The sequence below is a fragment of the Corvus moneduloides genome, chromosome 5 (assembly GCF_009650955.1).
Source record: "Corvus moneduloides isolate bCorMon1 chromosome 5, bCorMon1.pri, whole genome shotgun sequence".
NCBI lineage: Eukaryota > Metazoa > Chordata > Aves > Passeriformes > Corvidae > Corvus > Corvus moneduloides.
Window position 1 is genome coordinate 17,674,371 of NC_045480.1, and position 8,861 is coordinate 17,683,231.

Here is an 8,861-nt window from a genome sequence, read left to right on the forward strand (position 1 = left end):
CCACTGTGGGTAAGAAGATAGTCATTGATGAAGTCACAATTAAAAATAGCAAAGATGAACTATCTGGGGAAAAGGTGTTTTGATTTATTGTTACTTAGGGACAAAGTAGCATCCTATTTGGTATTCACTAAAGCTCAAAAATACACATTGAAACAAAAATTAAAAAGAATCATGGTAACTTACTTCCAGAAGAAAATCCTAAGTCTGGCAGGGGAAAAAAAAAAAAAAAAATCGCATGCACTCTTTCAGTCATATTCAGTAGATGATCCCACTGATCAGGCATCCCCAGGTCCTTCAGACATAAACACCATCTGAATACCTGAAATGATTAGCTTGTCTTTTAAATGCTGATTTAGTAAGCTCTAAACATGGTAACAGGCAACATTCACTTTTGAACACTAAAAAAACATATCCTAAATAATTTCGACATTGAAAATTAAAGTGGGATTCAGAAAATGTGGGAATCTAAGTACAGGGAAGTTTTCTGTATTTCTCCACCAAAATGCTTTGGGAGATGCAGATAATGATATTCAATAAATGCCTGCCTAAATCTCTTTGACAAAGAAAACCATCAGTTTTTTGGCAAGAAGGTGTGTCATTGATATTGACTGCCTTTCTGGTCTGACTTCTTGGCTGAACCTTTTGTACAGATGAAATGAAGAAACAACACAGTTATTATGCTCCTTGTAAGACTTTACACAGTTAGACTCTTCACAGACCTGTCTAAGAAAATGATGCACTCTAAGGAAAAGGGTTTTACTGCCACTTTGTTAACCAAGTACCTGTTCACCTGTATATGGAAATAATAACTTCTCCATGCTTGAATTAACATTCATCACTAATTTGGAAAAAAAATGGGCAGTGCAGAACCAAAGAAAGAAATTTATAAAATGTAACTTTTCAATAATAAAATCAAAACATTGAGGGGTTATTTATATTTTTTCTTTATATTTACATTCAGCTTTATTAGGAGTAACAATACCACCTCAAACCTTTCAAAAGCAGAATCCATTAAAGGATTTGGTAGAATCAGGAAGAGAATGCCTTAAAACTAGTATGAAAGGGAGTTGCTTAGAATAATAATCAAGGTTTCAAGAAGCATCTCAGCTAAAGGGTGGAAATTACTTCCTCCTTCTGAAATTCAATGGGAAAAAAGTTGGCCTTCTGTTTCACAGAGAAGATGAAAGGTAAAATAAAATATCATTCTCTACTCTTAAATTGTGGTACAAGAGTGAGATAATGTTCTTGATGTTCGGCTCTTATCAATAACCTTCCTGGGGAGCATTTGTTATGTTTAACATTGTAAAGCAAAAAGGAAATTTTAGCTGTATTAACCATAATAATGTCTTATGTTCCTTCAAGAATAGTCTTTTGGCTTTAGGCTTGCAATCCCCCTGCTGTCTGCATCTGCTTGATCTGAACTTTTTGGGCCAAATTATCCTAAATAAAGCTTTTTGACAAATGGAATGGACTTGATATTCCAGCTCTCATGGATAAGTAAGGGAAATGGGAAGGCTGCATGACTGCAGCTATCACACCATGTCTAAAGGAGAAGACAAGGAGGGATTGAGTTAAGCAAATTCAGTAGTTATATTTGAATTATGTAAGCTGCAGATCAGTACTGAACCGGGCTGGCATTATTCAATTGCCTTTTACTCATCCCTTTGATTATTTGCTACTATATTTGGGGAGAGCGAAAGGGAAGTTTTTAAATATTTCAAATGTCCTCCTAAATGTGCAACTCTGCCAAATAGTTACAGCAGCTACAAAAGTCAAGTGCATCACATCTAGCTGCAAGAAAATAACAGGCCTCCCTTCTCCCTACTTTACATGTCATGCTCTTACTTAAGATTTGTCAAAGTAAAATAACTGCCCTGGAATCATTAGCATCTGGCTCCCAAATAATGGCTCTTAAGTCTGTTTTGAGAATGAACAGATTATAGATTTTTCTTTCAATGAGGGGATTGTAAGGGGTAAAGAAGAAAGAAAGGCATAAAAGCTACTCAGGGACAGATCAGAATAACTGCAACATTGCCAAATCTGCTCAAAAGGGAGAAGTTTTCTCCCTCCTCTCCACCAGAAGTTCCATTAAGTATATTTATACCTTGTGCATGACAAGGTCTGAGCCATGAGCTTTGGCACTGAGTGCTTCCTGCTGTATCCCAACTAGGACAGAGACATTCACATCCCCAGCTCAGAGAGGGAAGAAAGCTGGTGTTTCCCAGCTGAGTGCAGTGTCTACCCCCGGGTTTTCCCCTTCTTTCCAAAACAGTGAAATGGAACAACTGATGCAGCAGATGGCTTATCTTAATTTGCTCGTCTTCACACAGGAAGCGAGGAGGAGAATCTCAGTTTCATGTCTGGCAGTGGCTGGTGTTACACGGTTACTTCCCCAGCTCCTGTCCAGTTGTGCAAGCAGAGAGTGCTGTCAGGGGGATGTCCTCTGTTCATGTTCAGTGGTGTGAGTTGGCTGAAGGCTTGGGAGGGGAGGGTTTACTTCTCACCAGAACACTGCATGAGAGAACTACATGTGCAGACAGCACTATCTCACTTAGCATGTGGTCTGTTTTGGCTATATCCCTTAGAGAGTTGTTCACCAATAAAGACCTGAGCTTCTAGGTTCTCCAGAAAGATGGAATTTTTTTAACCTGTAAGCCACCGGGTTCTAATCAGATAATACATATGTTGAAACATAACTTAGGCTTATGACTTCCCTTGTGTGAAGAAGTGACAATTTCAAGCACAAGGTCAGCCCCAGAATATGCAGCAGAGATTTCTCTACTGACCAGAGTAATTCAGGCAGGTCACCTATCTCTCCTCTCCTCTGAGTCTGTTGTCCAAACCTGATCAGGAAGGAATCCAAAATTGGAAACATGCACTGCCTCTTTTTATTTCAGAAAAGTTCATTCCATTATTAAGAAACAGGCATCTTTATGTTGTGGCTAAAACAGTACTTGTCAGATTCCTGCTTTCCTTTGTCAATACTAGCCTAGAATAGTCCTGGCAATTCTTGAAGGAGTCACTCACTGCTATGGATTCAATTCTCACAGACTCCACTGTAGATACTGAAAATGAGCCACTTACCAGATTCACGTCCAGGAGAGACATATTTCCCTCATCTCTCTTGCTGTGTCCAAGCTCCGTTAGCTACCCATAACACCCATCTTCCTTCAGAGATCCATTCACCTGTCAGAAATGTACTGTTTTCCTTATGCTTATTTCCCAGCAGAACTACAGCATTTTTTTCACCATCACCATGCACTTATAATTTAATAAAACCCAAAAAGATGCAAATTATACTGACCAAACTGGTTTTGCCAGGACTCTGTACCTGAGTCTCTGTAAGAGAAGGTGCAGTGGAATCAGTTCTTTTCAGTCCTCTGATCCTTTGGCAGTAGGGTACACTAGCATAATGATGTGGAGACTTCAAAATAGAGGGAAATGGAGAGAGAATACAGGAGAGAGAATACAAAAACTGTGGGAAAGAAGTGAAAGCTGACAAATTAGATTGTGAGGCCATTGGGCTTGCTGTTTGTGCAGGGTATAATATTATTGGGGCAGTCAGGATATGAACAATAATGAGAGTTTAGTTGATGAGATGCACAGTGGTTAGCTGAAGTAGTACCTTTTATTGATTCTTCAAACTATTTAATTCTTTCTTTTTAGCTTACTCAGATATCTATTTAGTTGGCATCTGTCTTAACTTCATATATCATTGTAACTGTTTTCTTCCCAGACTGACTGCTACTTAAGGGATAATAGGAGGGATGCTCTGTTTTACTAGACAATAATATGGTTCCTGCTTGAATCAATTACAAGGATGAAGGGAACCTGATTATTGCCAGAGAAAATGGGGCATCCCTCCTATTGTGCTTAATATACTAGAAGTGAACCAATAAAGTTGATTTTTGGATACAAAGTTAATTACATTGAAAAATCAGCTATAATCCATCTGATGAATACTGCTTTTAAACATGCAGAAGTATACTCATTTAGGCCTATTATTTCCTATTTGTAGGAATTAGGGTATCTATAAAGTTAGCTGATCAATTTCATTTTAATTGTTCCCTTATTATGGAAAGAAGTATGGAATGGAGATATACCCACCTCTTAAGGGTGTCCGGAGAATTAACCAGTTAATGTTTTTACAGCACTTTTAACATTTACAAGGAAATATAAATGCTTTGCATTATTAAGTAATAATTAGTATTAAGCAGGAATAGCTAAAGAGCGGTTACAGATTGGTTTCATATGCCCTTTCCAATCCCTACTGCTCATTAGGAGGAATCCTACCCAGGGTGTAGAGAATGTCCTGCCTTAGGAAGACAATTTACATCTGCCTGCATTTGTTTCAGTAAATCAAGCATTCTAGTTCTCCCTTTTTCTACTCACAAGTGAAAGGGATGAGTTTACAGGCAATGCAAAATTGCACCTTTCAGCAAGGCTGTGTGTAGGCAAAACATATGCCTACAACCCACTAGAGGAGATGGTACATATTGGAAAACAGGCCAGCTGGCTGCCCACTTACTCTTTATGGACTTTCTCCCTTCCACAATTGGGCCCTTGGTAATGCTGTGATTTTCGGTGATAGCCCTAACCAATAAAAGAAGAAAGGATGACATTTGGGGTAAAAATCTACCAGTGGCAGGAAGGACACACTACAATACCTGACTTCCTCAGCTCTTAGGTCCTTCATCTACTGTGGAAAAAAAACATCTAAAAAAAACTGAATTGGGTGGGCTGTAGGTATTTAGATGTTCATAAACTTGTACCTCTGAGTGATGTTGAAGTTCCTGAGCTCCACCCAGGGAACAACTAGTGCTCCCTAGTACTAATGTGGTAATGTGGAAATGTATGTTAGTCCTGATTAGCAATCACCCATATGCGTTTGCACAAAAGGATAATGATGGCCTCACAGGAATTTCATTGCCCATCCTCAGATTTCTTAACCATAAACATGTGAAATAGGGAGGTTGTAGTGTGGTAAGTTTAACAAGGAGGAAGCCATGATGGTACGATCACATCCTTTTACCCACAGAAGTCCTAACTTTGAGTGAGACTGAGTGACAATAACTCCATGTTCATTTCTCTGGCTGAGAGTGTGCATTTTTACCATAATTTTATGGCAATCTTTCCAGAAATTCAAAGGAAAATACAGCAATCTCATGTGCTCCTGCCACCTTTATTTATATCGCAGGAACCAGTCACTTAAGCGTACAACTGCGTAAGCAGTTTCACAATGCTAAAATTGGTGGATAAGGCCATTTCACCCACAGAAAGCACCCATTGTCCCCTTCCAGAGAAGAGCTGTCCTGTTTCAAGGCCTCATGTAAAATAACATGTAGGTTAACATTATCCAGCATGCTAAAGGCAAAACTCCATGCCTAAAGAAAAGCAAGCAGAGAGCTTCTGCTGCAGCTACGGAAGAAGGATGGTCCTTCCCAGGCTGTGAAGCCACGCATGCTTTGCTCACTGGTGCACTGGTGAAACCATCCTGTTACCAGGACATTATCTGACTTGTTCTGCACAAGAGGTGGAGTTCAAGGTTGCTATGCTGCATAGCCAAACCCTACGTGGCTGTTTGACTGGCAGAGAAATGAGATGATACTTCCATGCAGGTTTTTTTTAATGTGGTCTGCTTTCCTTGAAAACCTAGAAATAGTCCAGTATGTTTAACTGGGGGTTAATTATATCTCCATTTTTAACCAGAGTTTATCCCATCCCCATTATATTTCTGTAACATATTTTGAATGAGCTTTCAATCCTGCCACATCAAGTGCTTTTTTAATGCAATTCTTCTGCTAGTCAGAAATATTAGTAATTAAATTCTCTCAAATACGCTAGTGTAAAGCAGAGGGAGAACATCCCAATTCTATCAGCACTGGTGTTAATTATTTTAGGCAAGCTGTCATTTATGTTTTCTAAAGTGGATTTTGTTCTTGCAGTCAGGAACATTGCTTAGTGCAGAATTAATTAATCATTATAAATATAAAACCTGCAGTATCAGCTTCCGTGTTCAGTAAGGTTTCAAGAGGCAAGGTTGAAGGAGTCAATAGGCTGCTGTGGGGAATCATGGTTTTTTTCATCTGATACAAGGACAATTAAATTATATGCCTAATCTTTACAGGAATATGTATTTAAAGCATCATCGCAAAATAATAAAAAAAAGAAAAATTGATAATTTATTGTGACTGGCAGCTTTTACTAATGCAATATTGTTTTAAAAATTGCTGTATAAAACAAGATTAGTGAGGAAGAAACTGAAAAGCTAAGTTTACTATAAATTTGAAGAGTTGTTTTTAAAGATATTTTTCTCATTTTACCTGTTTGGAAATTGGTTGAGTCATTAATTTCCTCTCCATAGTAGAAATACAAGCCTAAAGATCTACAAGACCACAAAAATAAACAAATAGTCCAACTTTGCCCAGAGCATGCTGTGTAAGAACTGAATGCCAGCACTTGAAACTATGGGGGTGGCTTTACTAGAAGAGGCCAAGCAAGTCTGACAGCTCAGAAAAACTGGAATTAATGATGAAATAAACTAAAAAATTTAATCTTGCTATTTGGTGTAAGAGATGTTGGCTTTTTTTTTTCTTTACCTGCTCCCTTATTTTCCCCTCACAAAACAATTAAAGCACATTTTTCTCAATAAAAAAGGACGGGATTTCATTGTCTAAGACATGCACTGACTTTGCACCAGCAGAAAATTGGCTGATTATTTTCTCATACAGGGATCAAAAAATCAAAAATGTGATGGATGGCCACTAGCTGCTTTACTGAGTTGACTGACCATCATGTTGCATGTCTCCTTGTTTTACAATATAGATATGCCGGCATTTAATCTCCAAAAGCAACGTATAATGTGGGACTTTGAGGAGGGCAGGGAAATCAAATCTACCTAGAGATACCCACTCAGAATCCTATGAAATAGATGTTGACGTCCTGTTGAAAATGCACTCCTACTTTCCAAAGGCATTCTCTTGACATGTAGGTTGTATGTGGTTGAAAGGTATGGGTCTATCGGTGCAATAGATAGTATTAATTATGCAAGCTTCCTCAGTTTTATAGTTTATTGTAAAAGATATTATTTCATGATTTGTTTCACTACAATTATGTTTGTAATGGGATTTTAATTGATTTTGAATCCAATTTAAAAAATCCCTATTTTTAAAGCACACCTCAGCTGCTGCCACTTTGAATCTGTGCCAAGCTGGCAGACTGTAACTCATTGTGTCATCATTTAAATGTCTTGCTGCAGTGCTGGAGTTAGGGATTTGGAAACGATCTGCATTTAATACAGTCTCTTAACTTGCAGCCATTTCAGAACTTAGGAATGCTGAAATCTTCAATAAGCATGCTACTGACAGTCAGTAGGCATCTGGTAGGATTGTGTTGTTTTACTTATTCTTGACACTTGTTGAGCTGATAATCTTCTAAAGATGCTTTTATTAAGGAGCACAATTATTTTCCCAATACATGCTTGGAGTTTGGTTTTACCTCAAAACCTTATTTACCCAGATAAACCTAGGATTTGGAAGGCATGAAATTGATGAAACACAACTCACAAACATCTTTCCTTGTCTTGGACACAGCATACATCCACATCCAAACATCCACAAGATTTGAGGTGGGTAGAAATATGGATGATCACACCTTCATTTGGGCTTCTTGTTGCCACTCCATGTATCTCTCATGAAGCTATTTCCTGACCCTCTTATACCCATGTTGATTAAAAATGTGTAGAATTTGAGCTGACATGTTTTAGATAATCATCTGTTACAAGATAAACAGTGGTTATTTTATAGATGCAAAAACCTTTCTTAGTATTTGAGATAACTTCACATAAGCTCATTTGACTACAGATAGGGGATATTACTGCCCTCAGGCTGAAGCAAGAGCCTAACAAGCAATGAAAACTGTGGTTCATCTTCCAAGATCATGTATATTCTGGTACGGCGGACGATGATCTTGGTTCATGTTTCAATCTGTGGAGCTTTCCAGAGCAAACTTTCCATTAACCTGGAAGATTCTAAAAGGTTAATTAATCACTGACTGGGTCTGAGGGAAATTGCAGCAAACTATTGCTCAAAGATATTAAAGCGCTCTTTACAATTGGCTTCAGGCAGTATTACCTAATCCCAGGAATGTCTTTAACCCTCAGGCAGTAGCTCATTGTGGTTGGCCTCAAGTGCAGTCAATAATCTGTATTTGCTATTAGGGCTCTGCTAGTAATCGAATTTTGGTTTAGTGGAAGAACCAAGAATTTCAAAGAACAAGAAGAAAACCCCTCCCCTCCCCCCCAACTCCCTTTGTTTTAGATTCTATGATTCTGTATCTTTTGAGAGCATTTTTGATAACTATGAAAAAATGAACTTAGAAGGGTGTTACCTACATCTGCTTCTGAAAACAAGAATTTGATCTGCTTTCCTCCCTCCTTAGTGGGAGTGCTCTAACCACTAAGCTTTGAGACATTGATATTTTTTTCCCTCTTGAAATTTTTCCACATTTCATAAAATGTTCAGACGCTAATTAGTGCAGAAGCTGGTACCTAACTACCAGGGCATGCTTTTCTTCAGAGCTGTGGAAGTATTCACATAAATGAATGAAGAGGATATCAAGCCAGATAATGAGTCAGCTCCAGGACTGGTATGGTTATGTCGGTGCAGGGCTGTGCCCTGGCTAATTAGCTCATTTGAAGAGAAGAGCTAATTAACTCTGGAAGAGCAGCAAGCGGCTGCTTCTTACATGCAGCTACTATTTCTGCCATTCTCATTTGCAGTATCTGTGTAGCTCTGAGTCTACTGTGTGGACCTCTGGATGCAGCATTCTTCAGTGCAGACCATCCCTATGCTCTGAAAACG